At 37.8% G+C, this 22,170-nt stretch overlaps 1 long non-coding RNA gene across 1 annotated transcript in view; it reads right to left on the reverse strand.

Annotated features, from left to right (window-relative positions):
* Nucleotides 1-22,170, reverse strand: part of LOC140844759 (uncharacterized) — a 185,244-nt gene that overhangs the window by 37,525 nt on the left and 125,549 nt on the right. The window contains exon 2 of the long non-coding RNA XR_012123249.1: nucleotides 7,595-7,664. This is a non-coding gene — a long non-coding RNA (uncharacterized lncRNA). The remainder of the gene's footprint in view (nucleotides 1-7,594; nucleotides 7,665-22,170) is intronic.

Consider the following 22,170-nt stretch of genomic DNA (forward strand, 5'->3'; position numbering starts at 1 on the left):
ACTTGATTTATATGTGGATCCCACATTTCTCCCTTTATTATTATTATTATTTTTATTTTTAATAAAATGCTGAAGTGGTAGGTAGATGCAAGATAAAGGTAGAAAACATAGTTTAGTGTTGTAAGAGAGCAATTGTAGATGATCAGGTGTGTGCCTGTAGACTATGTGTTAATCCAAGCAAGACAAGGGCATTAAAACATCCATGGATGCAGAAGATTTCTCTCAAAACAGGGGGGGTGAGGTTCTAAGCTTCACCACTGTTGATCCCCAATTTCTCACCTGATGGCCCCCCTGCGACTGTGCCTGTCTTAGGTTGTTTCTCCCTTGAGGAATCTTACCCGTCTCTGGCTAACCAGTCATCTTCCGGGGCCATACAGGGAAATGTAAAGTTGGTAAGCGAGAGAGAAGCCATATTGTTTGAAAAGGTTAGCTTTTTACTTATTTGCAGATTTATGCCCTGTGGCTTCTATGCCCAGCACTTGTCTCGAGGTATCTTTACCACCTGGAGGAATTATGATACTCGTAAATTCGATATGAGGCACGAATTCTATTTAAAGGTTGTAATTAGGAAGGAAGAAGAAAAGCTATAGAGGTAGCATATGGAAGAAAACATGGGAGGATTGATTATTTCTTTGACATATCTTCTTGTAGAGTACCTTAAGCATGTGTAGGTTTTAAACTACTAACTAACTTGCGCACACATATTAACATAATAGGAATATGGTGACATAAACAAAGCAAATCTATAATTACCCGCCATCTCCAGTGAAGCCAAGAAAACCAGTTAGGCACCCTAGGCATTTGTGAAAATTTGTCTATGATATGATGGATATTGTCCAACTGAACTTGAACAGTCTGAGAGAAATCAGACAAATTAAAACAACACATTCCTGGGAACTGTTCACATCCCATGTTCTTTTAACAATAGATAGTCTATAGTCGCAAGATTTTGGAGTGCTGCAACTTGCACTTCTCCTAATTCTTGGTTGAGTTCCGACAGTATAGATCCAGTCAAATTTGTTGTTTTACTGTATGCACAGGCCAGCTTAGATATCTCCTTCTTCATTCCAATGGCAAGTCCAGGAAACGGTGGGATGGATGCAGCTACAACTGCAGCATCGCCTGTATCTTTGTGGAGGTTTTTTGATGATCATCTTCTGGTATGAGTCTTCCAGAGAGTGCTGATGTTGGAAGTTCTTCTTCATATCGTATCTTAGTTCACTTTCTGGGTAGCCAAATTAGACTTTGATCTTCTGTATAAACACAAACAGACACTTTCCCCACACTTTGATATGCCCTTTATACCATTGTGTAGAGCTCATTGGAGGTCACCACACAGGAACTGCTTTTTTTTTTTTTAAGAGAAAGGAATATTATCAGAAAACTGTACCTCCATAGCCGATCATCTGACACCCTTTAAGTGATCAAATTAGGGATATTTAAAACATGCAATAATCATTGATTTACCATTAGTTTTATCCTATCAAGGAGTAATCCCCCTTTTCTTTCTTTCTTTCTTGTTTTTTTAATCTTTAATCTACACTTACATGAAGAATATTATGTTTACTAGGCTCTCCCCCATACCAGGTCCACCCTATAAACCACTTTACAGTCACTGTCCATCAATCAGCATAGCAAAATGTTGCAGAATCACTACTTGTCTTCTCTGTGTTGTACAGCCCTCCCCTTTCTCCCTCCCCACCCCATGCATGCTAATCTTAATATCCCTTTTCTTCTTCCCCACCCCTTATCCCTCCTTACCCACCCATCCTCCCCAGTCCCCTTCGCTTTGGTACCTGTTAGTCCATTTTTGGGTTCTGTGATTCCGCTGCTGTTCTGTTCCTTCAGTTTTTCCTTTGTTCTTATACTCCACAGATGAGTGAAATCATTTGGTATTTCTCTTTCTCCGCTTGGCTTATTTCACTGAGCATAATACCCTCCAGGTCCATCCATGTTGCTGCAAATGGTAGGATTTGCCCTCTTCTTATGGATGAGTAGTGTTCCATTGTGTATATGTACCACATCTTCTTTATCCATTCATCTACCGATGGACATTTAGGTTGCTTCCAATTCTTGGCTATTGTAAATAGTGCTGCGATAAACATAGGGGTGCATCTGTCTTTCTCAAATTTGATTGCTGCATTCTTAGGGTAAATTCCTAGGAGTGGAATTCCTGGGTCAAATGGTAGGTCTGTTTTGAGCATTTTGATGAACTTCCATACTGCTTTCCACAATGGTTGAACTAATTTACATTCCCACCAGCAGTGTAGGAGGGTTCCCCTTTCTCCACAGCCTCACCAACATTTGCTGTTGTTTGTCTTTTAGATGGCAGCCATCCTTACTGGTGTGAGGTGTTACCTCATTGTAGTTTTAATTTGCATTTCTCTGATAATTAGCGATGTGGAGCATCTTCTCATGTGTCTGTTGGCCATCTGTATTTCTTTTTTGGAGAACTGTCTGTTCAGTTCCTCTGCCTATTTTTTAATTGGATTATTTGGGTTTTTTTTTGTTGAGGCATGTGAGCTCTCTATATATTTTGGATATCAAGCCTTTATCGGAAGTGTCATTTACAAATATATTCTCTCATACTGTAGGGTTCCTTTTTGTTCTATTGATGGTGTCTTTTGCTGTACAGAAGCTTTTCAGCTTAATATAGTCCCACTTGTTCATTTTTGCTGTTGTTTTCCTTGCCCGGGGAGATATGTTTAAGAAGAGGTCACTCATGATTTTGTCTAAAAGGTCTTTGCCTATGTTTTTTTCTAAGAGTTTTATGGTTTCGTGACTTACATTCAGGTCTTTCATCCATTTTGAATTTACATTTGTGTATGGGGTTAGACAATGGTCCAGTTTCATTCTCCTACATGTAGCTGTCCAGTTTTGCCAGCACCATCTGTTGAAGAGACTGTCATTTCGCCATTGTATGTCCATGGCTCCTTTATCAAATATTAATTGACCATATATGTTTGGGTTAATGTCTGGAGTCTCTAATCTGTTCCACTGGTCTGTGGCTCTGTTCTTGGGCCAGTACCAAATTGTCTTGATTACTATGGCTTTGTAGTAGAGCTTGAAGTTGGGGAGTGAGATGCCCCCCTCCCCCACTTTATTCTTCTTTCTCAGGATTGCTTTGGCTATTCGGGGTCTTTGGCATGTCCATATGAATTTTTAAATTATTTGTTCCAGTTCATTGAAGAATGTTGCTGGTAGTTTCATAAGGATTGCATCAAATCTGTATATTGCTTTGGGCAGGATGGCCATTTTGACAATATTAATTCTTCCTAGCCATGAGCCTGGGATGAGTTTCCATTTGTTAGTGTCCCCTTTAATTTCTCTTAAGAGTGACTTGTAGTTTTCAGGGTATAGGTCTTTCACTTCTTTGGTTAGGTTTATTCCTAGGTATTTTATTCTTTTTGATGCAATTGTGAATGGAATTGTTTTCCTGATTTCTCTCTCTATTGGTTCATTAACTACAGATTTCTGTGTGTTAATTTTGTATCCTGCAACTTTGCTGTATTCTGATATCAGTTCTAGTAGTTTTGGAGTGGAGTCTTTAGGGTTTTTATGTACAATATCATATCATCTGCAAATAGTGACAATTTAACTTCTTCTTTACCAATCTGGATTCCTTGTATTTCTTTGTTTTGTCTGATTGCTCTGGCTAGGACCTCCAGTACTATATTAAATAACAGGGGGGAGAGTGGGCATCCCTGTCTAGTTCCCGATCTCAGAGGAAAAGCTTTCAGCTTCTCGCTGTTCAGTATAATGTTGGCTGTGGGTTTATCATATATGGCCTTTATTATGTTGAGGTACTTGCCCTCTATTCCCATTTTGCTGAGAGTTTTTATCACGAATGGATGTTGAATTTTGTCAAATTATTTTTCAGCATCTATGGAGATGATGATGTGGTTTTTGTCTTTCTTTTTGTTGATGTGGTGGATGATGTTGATGGATTTTCGAATGTTGTACCATCCTTGCATCCCTGGGATGAATCCCACTTGGTCATGGTGTATGATCTTTTTGATATACTGTTGAATTCTGTTTGCTAATATTTTATTGAGTATTTTTGCATCTACATTCATCAGGCATATTGGTCTGTAATTTTCTTTTTTGGTGGGGTCTTTGCCTCGTTTTGGTATTAGGGTGATGTTGCCTTCATAGAATGAGTTTGGAAGTATTCCCTCTTCTACTATTTTTTGGAAAACTTTAAGGTGAATGGGTATTATGTCTTCACTGTGTGACTGATAAAATTCCGAGGGAAATCCGTCTGTCCCGGGGGTTTTGTTCTTGGGTAGTTTTTTGATTACCATTTCAATTTCTTTGCTCGTAACTGGTTTGTTTAACTTTTGTGTTTCTTCCTTGGTCAGTCTTGGGAGGTTGTATTTTTCTAGGAAGTTGTCCATTTCTTCTAGGTTTTCCAGCTTGTTGGCATATAGGTTTTCATAGTAGTCTTTAATAATTCTTTGTATTTCAGTGGAGACTGTCATGATTTTTCCGTTCTCATTTCTGATTCTGTTGATTTGTGTTGATTCTCTTTTTCTCTTAATAAGTTTGGCTAGAGGCTTATCTATTTTGTTTATTTTATCAAAGAACCAGCTCTTGGTTTCATCGATTTTTGCTATTGTTTTATTCTTCTCAATTTTGTTTATTTCTTCTCTGATCTTTATTATGTCCCTCCTTCTGCTGACTTTAGGCCTCATTTGGTCTTCTTTTTCCAGTTTCAATAATTGTGATGTTAGACTATTCATTTTGGATTGTTCTTCCTTCTTCAAGTGTGCCTGGATCACTATATACCTTCCTCTGAAGACTGCTTTCACTGTGTCCCACAGAAGTTGGGGCTTTGTGTTGTTGTTGTCATTTGTTTCTATATATTCCTTGATCTCTATTTTGATTTGTTCGTTGATCCATTGGTTATTTAGAAGCATGTTGTTAAGTGGCCATGTGTTTGTGAGCCTTTTTGTTTTCCTTGTGGAATTTATTTCTAGTTTTATACCTTTGTGATCTGAAAAGTTGGTTGGTAGAATTTCAATATTTTGGAATTTACTGAGGCTCTTTTTGTGAGCTAGTATGTGGTCTATTCTGGAGCATGTTCCATGTGCACTTGAGAAGAATGTGTACCCTGTTGCTTTTGGATGTAGAGTTCTATAGATGTCTATTAGGTCCATCTGTTTTAGTGTGTTGTTCAGTGCCTCTGTGTCCTTACTTATTTTCTGCCCAGTGGATCTATCCTTTGCAGTGAGTGGTGTGTTGAAGTCTCCTAAAATGAATGCATTGCAGTCTATTTCCCTCTTTAGTTCTGTTAGTATTTGTTTCACATATGCTGGTGCTCCTGTGTTGGGTGCATATATATTTAGAATAGTTATATCCTCTTGTTGGACGGAGCCCTTTATCATTATGTAGTGTCCTTCTTTATCTCTTGTTACTTTCTTTGTTTTGAAGTCTATTTTGTCTGATATTAGTACTGCAACCCCTGCTTTCTTCTCACTGTTGTTTGCCTGAAATATGTTTTAACATCCCTTGACTTTTACTCTGTGCATGTCTTTGGGTTTGAGGTGAGTTTCTTGTAAGCAGCATATAGATAGGTCTTGCTTTTTTATCCATTCTATTACTCTGTGTCTTTTGATTGGTGCATTAAGTCCATGTACATTTAGGGTGACTATTGAGAGATATGTACTTATTGCCATTGCAGGCTTCAAATTCGTGGTTACCAAAGGTTCAAGGTTAGCCTCTTTAGTATCTTACTGCCTAACTTAGCTCACTTATTGAGCTGTTGTATACACTATCTGGAGATTCTTTTCCTCTCTCCCTTCTTATTCCTCCTCCTCCTTTCTTCATATGTTGGGTGTTTTGTTCTGTTATCTTTTTAGGAGTGCTCCCATCTAGAGCAGTCCCTGTAAGATTCCCCTTAGAGGTGGTTTGTGGGAAGCAAATTCCCTCAGCTTTTGCCTGTCTGGGAATTGTTTAATACCGCCATCATATTTAAATGATAGTCGTGCTGGATACAGTATCCTTGGTTCAAGGCCCTTCTGTTTCATTGCATTAAATATATCATGCCATTCTCTTCTGGCCTGTAGGATTTCTGTCGAGAAGTCTGATGTTAGCCTGATGGGTTTTCCTTTACAGGTGACCTTTTTCTCTCTAGCTGCCTTTAAAACTCTTTCCTTGTCCTTGATCCTTGCCATTTTAATTATTATGTGTCTTGGTGTTGTCTTCCTTGGATCCTTTCTGTTGGGGCTTCTGTGTATTTCCGTGGTCTGTTCGATTATTTGCTCCCCCTGTTTGGGGAAGTTTTCAGCAATTATTTCTTCAAAGAGACTTTCTATCCCTTTTCCTCTCTCTTTTTCTTCTGGCACCCCTATAATACGGATATTGTTCCTTTTGGATTGGTCACATAGTTCTCTTACTATTATTTCGTTCCTGGAGATCCTTTTATCTCTCTGTATGTCAGCTTCTATACGTTCCTGTTCTCTGGTTTCTATTCCTTCAATGGCCTCTTGCATCTTATCCATTCTGCTTATAAATCCTTCCAGGGTTTGTTTCACTTCTGTGATCTCCTTCCTGACATCTGTGATCTCCCTCCAGACTTCATCCCATTGCTCTTGCATTTTTCTCTTCATCTCCATCAGCATGTTCATGATATTTATTTTGAATTCTTTTTCAGGAAGACTGGTTAGGTCTGTCTCCTTCTCAGGTGTTGTCTATGTGATCTTTGTCTGCCTGTAGTTTTGCGTTTTCATGGTGATAGAGATAGTTTGCAGAGCTGGTACGAGTGACAGCTGGAAGTGCTTTCCTTCTTGTTGGTTTGTGGCCTTCTGCTCCTGGGAGAATAGCGACCTCTAGTGGCTTGTGCTGGGCAGCTGTGCGCAGACAGGGCTTCTGCTTCCTGCCCGGCTGCTCTGGAATTTATCTCTGCTGTTGCTGTAGGCGTGGCTTGGCTTGGGCTGCTACTCCAAAATGGTGGAGCCCCATTGGAGGGGGAGTGGCCGGGAGGCTATTTATCTCCGTAAGGGTTCTCTGTGCTCCCTACTGCCCAGGGGGTTAGAGTGCCCAGAGATCCCCAGATTCCCTGCCTCTGGACTAAGTGTCCTGCCCTGCCCCTTTAAGACTTCCAAAAAGCACTCTCCAAACCAAAACAACAACAGCAACAACAAAAGAAAAAAATAAAATAAAATAATATAAAATAAGTAAAAAATTAATTTAAAAAAAAGAGAAAAAAAGTAAAAAGAAAAACACATGATTTTATTTGTCCTCAGGCACTGGTCTCAGGCAGCTGCTCATCGGTCTTGCTTCCCTGTTTCCCTAGTATTAGCGTCCCTGTCCCTTTAAGACTTCTAAAAAGCACTCGCTAAAAATAAAAGGCCACTCCTGTTTCTTTGTTCTCCGGCGTCAGCCTCAGGTACCCGCTCACTGGTCCTGCCGCCCTGTTTCCCTGGTATCCATGACCCCACGCATGCACTGTGCCTGCGCTCTGGTCTGGATGGCTGGGGCTGGGTGTTCAGCAGTCCTGGGCTCCTTCTCTCTCCCTGATGACTCCTCTCCACCCACCGGGAGATGGGGGGAGGGGTGCTTGGGTCCCGCCGGGGTGGGGCTTGTATCTTACCCACTTCACGAGGCACTGGGTTCTCACAGGTGTGGATGTGGTCTGGTTGTTGTCCTGTGTCCTCTGGTCTCTGTTTTAGGAAGAGTTGTCTTTGTTATATTTTCATAGATAAATGTGGTTTTAGGAGGAGAGTTCTGCTGCTCTACTCACGCCACCATCTTGGCTCCACCCCCCTTTCACATTTTTATATACAAAAATACATATTTCATAGAGTAAAAAGCAGCTGAATTATTAAAACCAAAGTGAAACTTGGCACAAATTAAGTTGATTTGATAAAGATATTGTATCTTTAGCTCTATCATCATCCACAATCAAAAGAAAAATTTTTATTGATTGAGAACTCAGGGTACTGTGGCCAAAATGAAACCAAAGCTGAGATATTTGGTAACATTTCATATTTCCACCCTCCAAAATCACTTATTCATTTTTTACTTCACTCATTAATTCATTAAATATTAGTTCAGCATCAATTCCCACAAAGAAATGAGGGAAATACAGAAATAAACAAAATAAAATCATTAACCTAAAGGTATGTATTACCTTATCTCCTATACAGCCTGCAATACCAAATTAGCAACCCAAATACAATTATTTTTTTTTAACTAAAATCAAGAAACCTTCAGGAAGCAGGGGATAGGCCTGTACCAAAATTTTAAATAAACAAATCTTCAAAGGGAATGTACACAAGAGCCTGAAATGTTATTGGATGGGCACCGAACACAAAATTGCAAAACAACTGAGAAGTATTCTATTCTTGTTGACCTTCAAGAAAGTAATAAAGAAGCAAGGAGGTCAAATAAAAAATAAATGCAAAGATAGGTAAATAGATAAAATAATATTTATATTGCTACTTTATGGCTTACAAAATGTTTTCATATATGTGATTCCTTCTAATATCATCTTCTTCAGGTATATATAATGTGTGTGTGTGTGTGCACTTTTTTAAAAAACACATCCTATTTTCCTGTGGGATCTTTTCCCTATGCCCAATGACACTTAAGATTCATCCATCTATGTCTAAGTTAAAATGACAAAGAATGTTTTCTTTGATTTATTAGTAAACAACTAAACAGCAACATGAAGCTTTTAGGAGAAGATTAACAACATTGCACTGTAGTACCTGTCATGTTAATTTAAGGAAAAGCTGTTAAAAATGTCCATTCTTTGTAATGAAGCATTCAATAGTCTCTGCCTAATGGATGGAGAAGTGGTATGAAATACCTTTAGAACTAGGACAGTGTAATCAACATGTAGCAATGTTTTAGGCCAAAAACTAGCTTGTTTTAAAACTGGTTAAATTTTGAATAGGGATATTTATGTTTCTTTAATTTCAAATAAAATTTTTCTTTGTACAAGAATCTTAAACCTATATTGTGTGTGGAACTGAATTTTTTTGATAAAACTTACTTAATTTTACAATTTTATTTATTTTTTGTCTAAAGACAGCTGCCTATATATAAACAGATGCTCCTCTAAATACCAAAACAACAATCATATATGAGAATATAGCAGGGATTTTTCTTGTAGCTGAGAATCATTACCGCTAGTATCTTAAAAGTAGAAAAATTATCGATGTTAAAGTCATTTTTTCCTTTTACACAGGAAATTACAGAGTTAAGAAGAGAATTCTGAAACTTAAGTTATAGCTTTTCACCAAAAGTCATACTGCATCTTCCAGAGATTAAATGTTCAATCCATCCATCTACTTAGATTTCAGGGTTTTTTTAAACCCTTGATAGTAAGTTCAAGCAAATGAACTTTTTCATTCTGGGTATGAACTAATATGAAAGTTTATCTACCTCAGAAATTAAATTTCTGAACCCATATTTAGAGACGAGGTTCATGTCCTTATTAACACCATCATCAATGTGATATTTCCATTCCAAAATTTTTTCCCTCCTCTAATCACAAAGCTGAACATATGAAATCTGAATCCATAAACATTTCCATTATACCCACTTGTTATGTAAATTGATAATCAAAGGGTAATTGCAATATTTATTTGCTTAATTTGTTTATTATTATGAGCCTCACTATTAGAGGCCCTGTATTTTACCAAATTGAGTATATTTTTATAGATACAAACCAAAATTCTTTCATTTGGAAAGAAATGAAAATATGCTAACTCAACATAACAGCAGTAACCTAGGTTAAACATACATATTAAAAATATGTACTGGTGAACTTTATACTAAAAAGAGATACCCAGGAAATCAATCAATACCAAAAGGCTGCTTCAGAAAAGTAGAAGCTGAATGCCATCTATTGTAGACTGTTGATTGGAACACTAGCACAGAAAGGGTGTGTGTGTGTGTGTGTGCGCGCGCACGTGTGCATGCATGTATTTTAAATTAAGTCTGGAAAACTAATTTGATTACAAATGGAATAGAATCCTGGGAAGACCAAGTCACCCAGGGGATGTCTACCAGCGTATGAAACACATTTGACACCAGGGAGTCACCATGCGAAGGCTGCAGAACTCCGCTCACTAAGGTGAGCTGAAGAGAGTTTTGCTCGTTTCCAAGCAGAAAACGGTGAGCGAGACAAACCACATGGCACAGGGAAATCATTATTAGAATTGTGCTTATGTTATACTCACAAATGAGAAATAAATAAAGCTTTATTAGTAAACGTCTATGGGCCCGAGTGCCCACTTGGTCTCTTTCAGAGGGCAGTGTGTGCCACAACGTATTCGCGATACCCAAATGGAGAAGCCAGAGTGGGCGACGGAGGAACCCGCGCACTCTGAGTACTGCTCAGATTACTGGGGGACTGCAGAGGGTGGGTGCTTAAGAAAGTGGACTTATAGGTTTTATTATCAAATTTTAACTGAACTAATCCTCACAAAAAGTGCAGGCTTAAAAGATTCTAGCAAAGAAACTCGACCAAAGGAGATGGCCCCATGTAAGCAGAAGGAACCAGCAGGGGCAGTGCTGCCGTTTCTCTGCTCCCTGCGATGAGCTTGCAGGCCACATTTTGGGGTGAAGCAAGGAGGAACAATATCTGAGACGACGTAAGGTCAGCCTTGTGCAGTCTTCAAAAAGAGAATTTGATATATGGATTTATATACACTATCGTTGATGATAAACCTCACTTTAAGCGTATAATTTGCCCTGGGATATTTAAGGTAAGTGGTAAACTACCTTATGATACCTTATTTTGGACTATTACTTTTTTGTTTTAAATTTGAATACTATTTTGTTGTATTATAATGTATATTAGGTATATTACTTGTTATGTAAAATATGTACTAAAGTAACAATAATAACATAATAAATAAAAACAAGTGCATTTATTGAGTTCTCAGGCTCTAAATATTTTTCCTGAAATAAGTCCAGGATCAAAAAATATTTGGGGTCCAGTATAAGAGTAAGTAAAAGAGCTCGTGGTTTATCTATTGAAACACATCCCAGAGATCACAAATTCTACTCCTCAGGAAAGCAAACCAAAAGGTAGCAGAGAGAGGAACAGGGAGCAGTGCTTTCATTGCTGCTGTGTGAACTTCATTAAACTTGTCCGTTGTTCTGTTTGGACCAGATCCAGCTGCGTAGTAAAGAAGGAAGGAAGGGTGGACAAGAGAGAGGAGGGCAAGGAAATAGGGAAGACAGACAGAACAACAGAACCAAAGAAAGACAAAGGGATAGAAAGACAGACAGAAACAAAAACATGAACAAAAAAACAAAAAAAACCTGCCCCTCCCACTGGCACATGACTGTCCCTGCACTCACTGTCCCTCTACAAAATTGGGAGATGCCTCCAGAGCCCTGAGAAATCAGGTGCTCCTGCGCCCTCTTCTTTTTCCTCCACTCCACCAGCCTTCCCCACCTTTCACCATCACAGGGAAATTTCTACACCCTTACGAGAGCTTATTTTCCCTTGTGCCACAGGAATGTCTAAAGGCCTGTTTCCACTGCAAAGAAGAGAAGAATAAAGTAGAAAACAGTGTGTAACTTTTAGCAAGGGTTAATTAGGCCTTTCAGTAGCAGAAAGCTTAATGTATATCTTTTCCAAAACTTAGAACAAACGTGCAACACAAACCCTGCAAAGAAAAATGATTTATTTATCGACCAGGATAACTCTGTGGGTGACTACTATGATAATGAGCAGGGGTCATAAGTGCTGCAAGATATCTGCTGAGTTGAAACGAGTTACAGAGAAATTCAGAATATTGAGTTAATATATAATGGACAATAATACTACCCATAATATGGGCACTGAGCAGTAAATCAAAGAATTTTCGAGACCACACATCATCAGAAACATTCTATAAGCTCTTGCTTTTTATCTTTATTTCTGCTCACCCTTCTTCCTCCACAAGATCAGGCCAGATATCCATTCATCTCCAATATTGCAATAATCCTTTATGTGGTCACCCTGCCCTTGATTTCCTCACTTCAATTTATCGTAATAACTATTGCCAAAATAACCTTCCTGAAGTGTTTTATTTTGTGACTCTGTTCAAAATTATTCAATGGGTGCTCATTGACTACTAAATTCTTCAGTCTGGAATGTAACAACATGGTCCTAAACCTACATTTCTAGGAGCATTGGCCTTTACTCCCCCAACATTTTGACCAAATGATCTCCCATTCCCTTGATTTAGCTCCAGTGATCTTCCATGCACCAAACAGTCCCTGTTTGTCCCAGCCAGCTCCAAGCTCTCTGCCCCTTGACTCATCCCAGCCCTTTATCTTTATCAGGGTCCATGTTTATGGCCTCCACAAAGCACAAGCTCCAAACAAGAACTTGGTCATGTTAAACTGCTGAATTCCCAGCCACTGGAATGCTACCAGGCACGCAAGCATGCTCAGGAAATAGCTGAGAGAGGGAAGGAGGGAAGGCAGAAGGACATGCCTACAGTCATGGGTTGCTTACCTTATTTTCCCTCCTGACACAAGCACATTGAAGGCAAGTCCAGTGTCTTGTGCTCAGCAGAGTCCTTGCAGATCATACATAGCAGCTTTTAGATCAAAATCATGCTCCAAATTCTCATTTGAGTCAAATACTAAAATCTTTTGATGCTTTAAAAAACAAAAGGAAAAAGTAGGTTGCTTCCAAGAGCAGATTCCATTTAATAGCTTCTCCCTCCCAGGGATGTGCACACAAGCACTGGATGTGTAAGCCCCTGGAGGGAAGAGGGCTGCACAATTGTTCCAACCCGGTGATTTCATTAATGGTTTAAGAGAGACTCTGTTGTGCCTTCACTCAGAAAGGACATGAAGTCCAGCAATGACAGCATCCTGCAATGCTTGCTCTCAGTGAAGAGCATCTCTCTGTCCATTGTGCCGTCTGTCTAGACTTGTTAACAGGATGACCTGCCTGTTACTCCTTGGTAAGGAAATACCTCCCTTTTGCAAAAATGAGGTATTTAACTACTAATAATCCTGATCTTACTAGAACCACTGGGTCTTTCTATTATAATCACACATCTGAAAAAAATTATACCACATTTTGCCACTTTAAATCCAATTTAATGTGGATTATTTAGCCTTGTTAAATGACTAGTTAAACCCTAGTTTAATACCCTGGAACACTAGTTAAAGGAAAAAATTACATTCTTAAGCCTATCCACCTACTGTCAGTCTAAGATATAATTATTGTTATTAGGGATTAGCAATGAAGTAAATGCCTTTTAATTAACAGAAACTAAAAAAGAAAGAACTGATAAAGAAGAACTGTAACAATCATACAATACTGTGTTTCATATCAATTTACTTTTGTTTATTTAAACAATAAGTATTATATGTCGGTACAATTTTATTATCTGATCACACTTTAAAATAAATTACAAACCCAAATGTAATTTGACCACAAGTGATTTCAGATATTGTTAGTATACAGTAGAGGCTGTGCATGGATATAACCATTATGTAGAAAGAAATGTTTCATTTTCAAGATCTGCCTGCCTCAGTGGTATGGGCTGTTTATTTATCTACCCAGCCTGATGGAGATACAACAAACCACAGGTCTTCAGCAGGAAGAGAGAGGGCTGAGAGAGTGAGACTGACTGGACAATTCAGATGATTCTGGAAAAAGCAGATATGGGATTTTGTTTGGCTGTTAAATATCACCCTGTATTTTTCACATTTTTGTGCAAATATTTCTTTTCTCTGACTGAGCAAACAGGCACCAAGTTTGCTTCTTAAAAACATTTTCAACTCTTTTGTAATTGGAAATTTGTTTTGCATACAGTATGAGAATAATTGTGTTCACAAAAATCTCTTAGAGTCTTATGGGTAAATGATCACAGAGTTCAGGTGGTATGTAAACTTCCTTCAATATATATGCATTTAGCATATTTCTTTCTTTGCAAGAAATCCCCCTCTCCATGAAATAGCCTTCTGTTGCCATTCCATGTTAATTTTATGGAACATAAAAAATATATTTCATCTGTCTCATGAGAACTTCTAGGTAAACAATGAAAATCAAAACAAAACCTTGGTAAAATCACCAAATAAAAACTTACAGCTAGGTAAAAGTTACATACTTATTCCATGTGCATTTTTATTTGAATGTAATAAATGGCTTTTCATAAGTGAACTTTATGACAACCACCTAGTAACCAACATCTAGCCTTTTGGGGCTAATATTATATATTCCCTGAGCTCCTCAAACACAGGGTTATGGGTTTGAGAACACGTAAAGACTCAGTAATTCTTAGGTACGGGCAAATCGAAATTGTCTAATACTGATCTATCTTTGTGCTTTGAATGTAAAGGGATTAAGAAGCTTTATGAAACCTGAGTAGACAGGAAGACAGAATGACCACTAGCATAGGGGTGGAAAGCATGCGTTCTGAGGAAAACATTCATGCCAGAATTTCAGAGTTGGAATGCTGGCTCTGCTTTTTTACCAGATTTCTCTGTACCTCAGTTCAGTAGTATTCATTGGGTTCTTCTGGGGTAGTGAAAATACTCTGTATGATATTTTAGTCATGTCATTATATGTTTGTCCAAACCCAAAGAACATACAACACCAAGAATGAACCCTAAGGTTAAAACTATGTACTTTGAGTGACTGTGATGTATCAAAGTAGGTTCATCCTTGATAAAAATATATATATACTGTTCTGGTGAGTCATGCTGGTGATTGGCGATGCTATGCATGTGTGGAGTTACGGAGTATATGGAGAATTTCTGTACCTTTCTCTCAATTTTATTGTAAACCTAAAACTATTCTAAAGGAAAAATAAATGTTAAGTTATATAACATGAATAACAAATTAAGGAGTCTGTGAACACCTGTGAGAATAAAAGGTAACATCTGCCAAGATAACACTTCAAAAAATGGTCTGTGAGTGAAACAAATATGTATGTAAAAGAGAAACACATTTTCTTATACTACTTCTTGGGTTTCTTTTCCTGTTACAGATTTATCTGCCTCCTAAGCCTCTACCCCGTTAAGTGGAGATAAAATAAGGAAGTGGTGGAGACAATACAAAACTTGACTATTCATTATGTCTTCATCTTTTCAGATTTAAATTACCTCCTCCAGAAGATATTTTGGGTGAACAGTTAAATATTTAGGTTTCCTTCCATCTTCTGTTCCTCCCATATCAAAAGCACAGATACCATGCGATGGCATGGCAGCCGCCAACGTCGGGCTAAGGATCCTGCCCAGTGTTTTCAGACGGAAGTGTCTCCTCCCCTTGTATGTTTGTGCTGGAGCCCATTCTTTCATGACTCCAGTTCCCCTTGGCATCCCCACCTGAAGGCATCTATTGACCACTGCCCTTGCAATTCTCACCAGGGTACCACAAAGTAGATCCCAATTGCCTACAGACCATGTGCAGGCTGAGCAGTTTGAACACCCTCATCCCAGCTCCTGTCTCTACTGAAGCTACTCTATTTGTCAAAACCCCATGGCACGTAGCACTAAAAAGTATACTTTGGAAACTGAGTCATTCTTTCTGGTTCTACAGTTTCCTCACATCTTTCTAAACAGTTCCAGCCTCTCTGGCCTCACTCAAGATTAGCCTTCAAGACAGAGACAGTGAGGATTTCATCATGTGATTTGCTCTTCTTACCTGACCTTCCCTTATTCTTCCCACATTCCTCTAAGGAGGGAAGGAATGGATTGTTTTTTCCCTTTCCACATGGTAGGAACTTTCTTGTGCCATATCCTTAGGTTTAGCTACACCTGGCTTATAATAACCTTGACTCTCAGATTGGTAAAGCACAGCTCTTGTTATAGAAGCAGCAGAACATGACTAGAAACCAGAGATTATCAGGATCAAAAAAAGTATTGGTTTACTATTCTAAAAGGTTATAGCCCTTAACCTATGAATGTAGCTTTCTGAAAAGAGAGGCCAAAATGCCTGGAGAAGTTGACACAAACTTACTATTTCTTCATCATAACTCTTTGCCTCTACATACCATTTCCCAAGTCCTCAGAGAACTTTCACATACACCATCTCATTTTAACCTGATAGCATTGTTGTGACACAGACAGAATGGGGATAAATATTCCCATTTTTATGAGAGAAGACACCAAAGCTCAGAAAAGTTCAGATCAAAAGGCAAATAAATGAGGGATATGGATCTTAAACTCAGGCCTTCGGAATCATAGTAGATCCCTTCTGTATTCCATGCTTCCAAACACTACATCCAAAAGTCCTTCCCTGCTGCTCTCCACCCCAGCATAGGGCATCAGATACCATGCGGATAAGAGGATAATATAAAATGACCTCTTTAGAATTTTGTCATCAACCATGTAAAAATAGTCTACTCTCCATTGGTAAGGTTTCTTTAAAAAAATCACTAAAGCAATAATTCATAACAATCACTTTATTTCTTGGATGTCTAGTTGTATATCCTGTAAGTGTACAATTTCTAGTTATTCAAAAGTCCACTAATTTTTAAAGTTGTGGTGGTACGTCTAATAACTTGTATCTTAAAAATGGCCACTAAAATCCTATTTACTAAATAAAATGATTATAAAATAAAAAAGACAGAAAGAATCCCCAAGTCACTGTCAACTCAATATTCTAACACAGAACCTTAAAATTAGCTCTCTTAGGGATGAGACCCTCTCTACACAGTCTTTCTACCCTGAGCCCTTTTAATCATCTTCCACTCCCCGTCCATCCATACCCTAGACCCCTACACATTACCTCCCACCGGTCAAGTTCAATCAACATTTCAAAAGACTCTGTTCACAATATACCTTGAAAATGTTTAACACTGTTTCTAATTCCAGTTAAACATATTTTTTTAAACTTTGAGCTTTCTATTCTCCGATCATATAGATTGTAGCTATTAAAAGATTGTATCCTTTCAGTGAAAGGGAACATATAATCCTTTTCACTTGAGCAAAACCTCTTATAAAATTCTGAGTCATCAATAAAAATAATAATAATAATAGGAGAAATGTGGGATCAACATATAAATCAAGTACAAAAATCAAATGAATATTCATATTTGACCTGATGGTTTATAGGTCATATTGCATGATCAAAACCGAAAGTTTCTGTGATGACTGCCCTTGTACTGTTCACCATGTAAGAATTTATTCACTCTGTAAGAATTCGTTCACCATGTAAGAACTTGTTCGTTATGCTTCAGAAGATTGGAGACTGACGAGAATTAGGCTTGAGATGGATTAATGATTGTACATTGAGCATTGACCCCCCTATACTGAATTTTATTGTTGTTAACAACCATTTGATCAATAAATATGAGAGATGCCCTCTCAAAAAAAAAAAAAAAAAAAAAAAAAGAAAAAAAAAAATTCTGAGTCATCTACAAAATATATAAATAAATTTTAAAATCCTTTAACTCACTTAACACCTTCTCAAACAGCCATTCATCCATTTTTTACAATAGAAAATATCCTTTTTATATTTCTACCTTTTAATTTACACATCCCCACCTTGTTATAAGAATAATTTAAAGCAGTTATATTTTAAATATTTACTCTTGGGCATACAGACAAACCTTGAAGAAATGTACAAAGTATCAATACTTAGAGCACATATAAGTAAACAAGATGAGGGCATTCCACAAGCAAAAGAATGAAGAGAGAACTGTACCAGTGCACAGAACAGAGAAATGCAAGAGAAATCAGGGGTCATGATTGATCAAGGAAGAAGGGTTTCTGGTTGGTGTCTGGTGTTGGCTACAGGAGCCAGTAGAAAGGCCCAATGTCAGGGAAAAGTCACCAAGTTTTAGAACTGAAAGAGGGCCTCAGAGATTTAGAAGTTTAAGCTCTTATTTTAAGTCTGACAAAACAAATGCTCAGCCTTTGTACGTCAGTCAGTGCTTCCCAGGCAGGCCTCGACTCCAGCTAGGGAGGAGAGGTAATTTTGTTTTCCCTCAACTATATGCTCATATATAAGTGGAATGTGTTGCTATCCTGCCCTAACTAATCACAAGATACCATGTGTGGCTTTTCAGAGCAATACCATAACCTGCCATGCTCTTGGTATTTCTCTTGTGATTCTCACTGCTTTCTCCATTTCCAAGATCACATGTTGAGCATTTGTCAGAGCCAGGAAGAATAGTATTCCAGATCTCAGAATGTTTCTGCCCCCCACAGCAGTTGAGGAATAGATTGGACACACAGCTAGTAACTTTCACATTCATAAAGTGGCTCTTTTCATGTACAGCACATTACTAGCATTTGAGGGAGCAGAAGGATCTTTATATTTATTTGTAGAAATAGCCACCATTCACTTCTGCATTTTATATGACAGGCACCTACCTTTTCCCTGAGAATGCTACTGTCAACCTGCAGTAGTTTGTTATACAGACCCAGTGTTCATTATACCAAAACTCAATGGATTTACTCCTAGTATGCAAAACCTCTCATGAGCTATAGATGATCTAGAACTTTCCTACTGCCCAATAATGAAAAGTGACTATCTTAATGTCATTGAGGATCTTGAAACAAAGAAGACAGCTAATAAAAACTCATATGAAAAAGTTAACTCCTAGCTATCACTGTGTTAAATAATTATATTGTTGATTGGTTCCATATTGGTGATGTTGATTTCAAACTAGTCTTAGATGTGTTTCATTTACACATATCAAATGTTTAATGCTAATTGATAGTTTAGCCTGACCTATTTAGGTGGTCTCTAATAAACACTTCTATTCAACAATGTATTTTTCATGCCCAGATAAATTTCTTGTAGTTTGCTAGTTTTTGCTCAGTATCACTTTTTGCTCTGAAAATCTGGAAGCAACTCTTTGAGATTTTCATTTTTGGAAAGAAAAATTTCAGTGTTACTTGTTTTATATATTCTGTTTAACAATGGTTGTTTATGTTTACCTCCATTTTTCTATTTCAACTGTCAACATTATAGGTTTTTAAACAAAATAACTAATAGTGTAGATGCATAAATTACAAAATTTAGTAGCCTCCATAAAAGTAGAATAGATCATAACCACTGGAATCTAATCAAAATATCAAATATCCTGTTCCCTTCCAGCAAGTGCTAATACATCTCCCTAGGGTTGAGCAAAAGTTGCCACAAATGAACTGTGTAGTTCAAAGGCAAAAGCTATAGTTCACAGAAGCACAGTTGAGCACCTGAGTGGCAGTCAGAAAATCTGAGGTATGTCTGTTCCAAGATTTAACCTTTTTTCACACCAAATGAACCTACATTCTCTCTCTGGTAATTACTATCTTTTTTGTAATATACTACATTGTATACATTTCATTTTACAAAGAAAATTAGCACTTACTGGTATCATGTATTGTTCTCATAACCTGATATATAGTAATAGCTTTGAAAAAATAACGATTTTGTGTGAATTACAAAAAGGAAATGGAAGACTGGAGACCGAAAGCATGCCCACACAGAAAAACACTTTAGATGTATTTCAGTTATTCAGGTGGCAGATTATGGGGAAATGGAATTTGCAAAGTGACCTGCATGGTTTAGGGAAGCTAACTAAAATATTTGATATTGAATAGGTCATTTAGGTGAAAGTATGTGGGTTCATTTAGGATGCAAATAACATCTTGTAAGTGTATATAAAATCACTAGAACACCTGGGTCAAATGGTATTTCTATTTTGAGCTTTTTGAGGAACCTCCATACTGCTTTCCACAATGGTTGAACTAATTTACATTCCCACCAGCAGTGTAAGAGGGTTACCCTTTCTCCGCAACCTTGTCAATATTTGTTGTTGTTTGTCTTTTGGATGGTGGCAATCCTTACTGGGGTGAGGTGATATCTCATTGTGGTTTTAATTTGCATTTCTCTGATGACTAGCGATGTGGAGCATCTTTTCATGTGTCTGTTGGCCATCTGAATTTCTTCTTTGGAGAACTGTCTGTTTAGCTCCTCTGCCCATTTTTTAATTGGATTATTTGCTTTTTGTTTGTTGAGGTGTGTGAGCTCTTTATACATTTTGGATGTCAACCCTTTATCGGATCTGTCATTTATGAATATATTCTTCCATACTTCTAGGAACTTACCCTAAGAATGCAGCAGCCCAGTTTGAAAAAGACAGATGCACCCTTATGTTTATTGCAGCCCTATTTATAATAGCCAAGAAATGGAAGCAACCTAAATGTCCATCAGTAGATGAATGGATAAAGAAGAGGGGGTACATATACACAATGGAATCTTATTCAGCCATAAGAAGAAAACAAATCCTACTATTTGCAACAACATGGATGGAGCTAGAGGGTATTATGCTCAGTGAAATAAGCCAGGTGGAGAAAGACAAGTATCAAATGATTTCACTCATATGTGGAATATAAGAACAAAGAAAAATTGAAGGAACAAAACAGCAGCAGAATCACAGAACCCAAGAATGGACTAACAGTTACCAAAGGGAAAGGGACTGGGGAGGATAGGTGGGAAGGGAGGCGTTAGGGCAGGGAAAAAGAAAGGGGGCATTACAATAAGCATGTATAATGTGGGTCAGGGGCACAGGGAGGGCTGTGCAACACAGAGAAGACAAGTAGTGATTCTACAGCATCTTACTACGCTGATGGACAGTGACTGTAATGGGGATTGTGGGGGGGACTTAGTGACAGGGGGAGCCTAGTAAACATAATGTTCTGCATGTAATTGTAGATTAATAATAACAAAAAAAATCACTAAGACAATGAAAAAGGAAAAAAAGATACTAACATTATTCTGTTAAATCTCACTTGTACATGATGTACCCTGAAATCATTTAAAGAAGTTATAATTAGTTCATATAATGGTTCTAATACAGAACAAATGGCAGTACCATAAGTCACCCTTTATTTTGTTTGATATCAAAATATTTGTACCACTGGTGACATTTTGTTGATAATAAAATATAATTTAATTACAAAAAGCATTTCCAGTTTAGCTTTATAGTTGCTGGTTTTTATCATATTAGTCAGAGAATCCCATGTAGGGTTATTTGTATAATTTAACTCTGATCACATATTATACTTGTTTAGGAAGTCTTTGAAGTAGAGTATGACTGTGTACATTTTTGTTGTAAAAGCAATTTTTGTGTTGTTAATTACCCTATTTCTTCCTCCTTTTTGAGGGTTATGGAAATACAGAAAAATACTTCCTAGACTTTGATTTTAAAAGTTCCATTCTAGGTAAGCCTTGAAATGTAAGTGGTACAAGTTTCAGGTTTTTAATGCCAAAAAATGCTATTACTTTAACAAAAACACTGGTACTTCAATGCACTAAAAATCTATCTTGAAATACCAAAAACTAATATTGTTATCTCTGAATATTAAAAAAATAATCTAAGAAAGATTTGATCAAATTATCCCCTTTTATGGACATAAAAACTGTCCATTTGTGTTTCTAGGCACAAAGCTTGCCTTAGTGAATGTGTCTACATATGATGACACTTCTCCCTCTAGGCAGGGCACAAATGGCTTGCCAGGAAGATATTGGTTGTTATTATTGTTAGCACTGCCAGGGCCCGACTATACCTAGATCTAAGATATCAAACTCACTGCTGCAATCTGACTGGGAGGTAGGTTCTTTTTTTCCCCCCTAAGTGTTATTCAGTTGTCAACATTTAAAAATTGTTAGAGTTCTCATTAAGAAGTCCATCTTCTCCATGAAAATCCAAATCTGTGGATTCTCTTAAGAACTACATTCCTACTTGGCATGTAGAAGAGCTGCCTGCCACTGGACCCAACTGAGGAAGGGCTTGCATTCCTCAAGCAGCTGCAACATGCACCCAACAAAGTTGACTCATGTAGGTAAACTACCTGGGCCATGGGGGCATTAGAGTGTACTAAGCCATCAGTATGCTGGACACATACATGCTGGGAGCACAAGGGATGCTGTGGGCTGAGTGTGTGGAGACTATTGCATGATTGTTCATCTGAGTAGCCCTATTTGCCATGTTCTGGGCACAAATCTAGGAAAATTCATTGTTGAGGAGTAGGTGTTGGGAATCTGTCTATTTTATAGCCCTGTTATTTTCTACCCCTCACTTCCTTGTAATTGCTGCAGTGGGGAAAACTAAATCTCTCTTCCTCACTTTGGAGCAACAAAAATAGGCATCTGGCAGCCCACTTGTCATTCCAAGTAGGAAAGAATTTTGCTTATTTCACTACTTTTGTAGTTATATTCCTATCCCACTCTTGTTTCCAGAAAATAATTTCTACTTA

This window comes from Manis javanica, chromosome 12 (genome assembly GCF_040802235.1).
Source record: "Manis javanica isolate MJ-LG chromosome 12, MJ_LKY, whole genome shotgun sequence".
In the NCBI taxonomy this organism is placed as follows: Eukaryota; Metazoa; Chordata; class Mammalia; order Pholidota; family Manidae; genus Manis; species Manis javanica.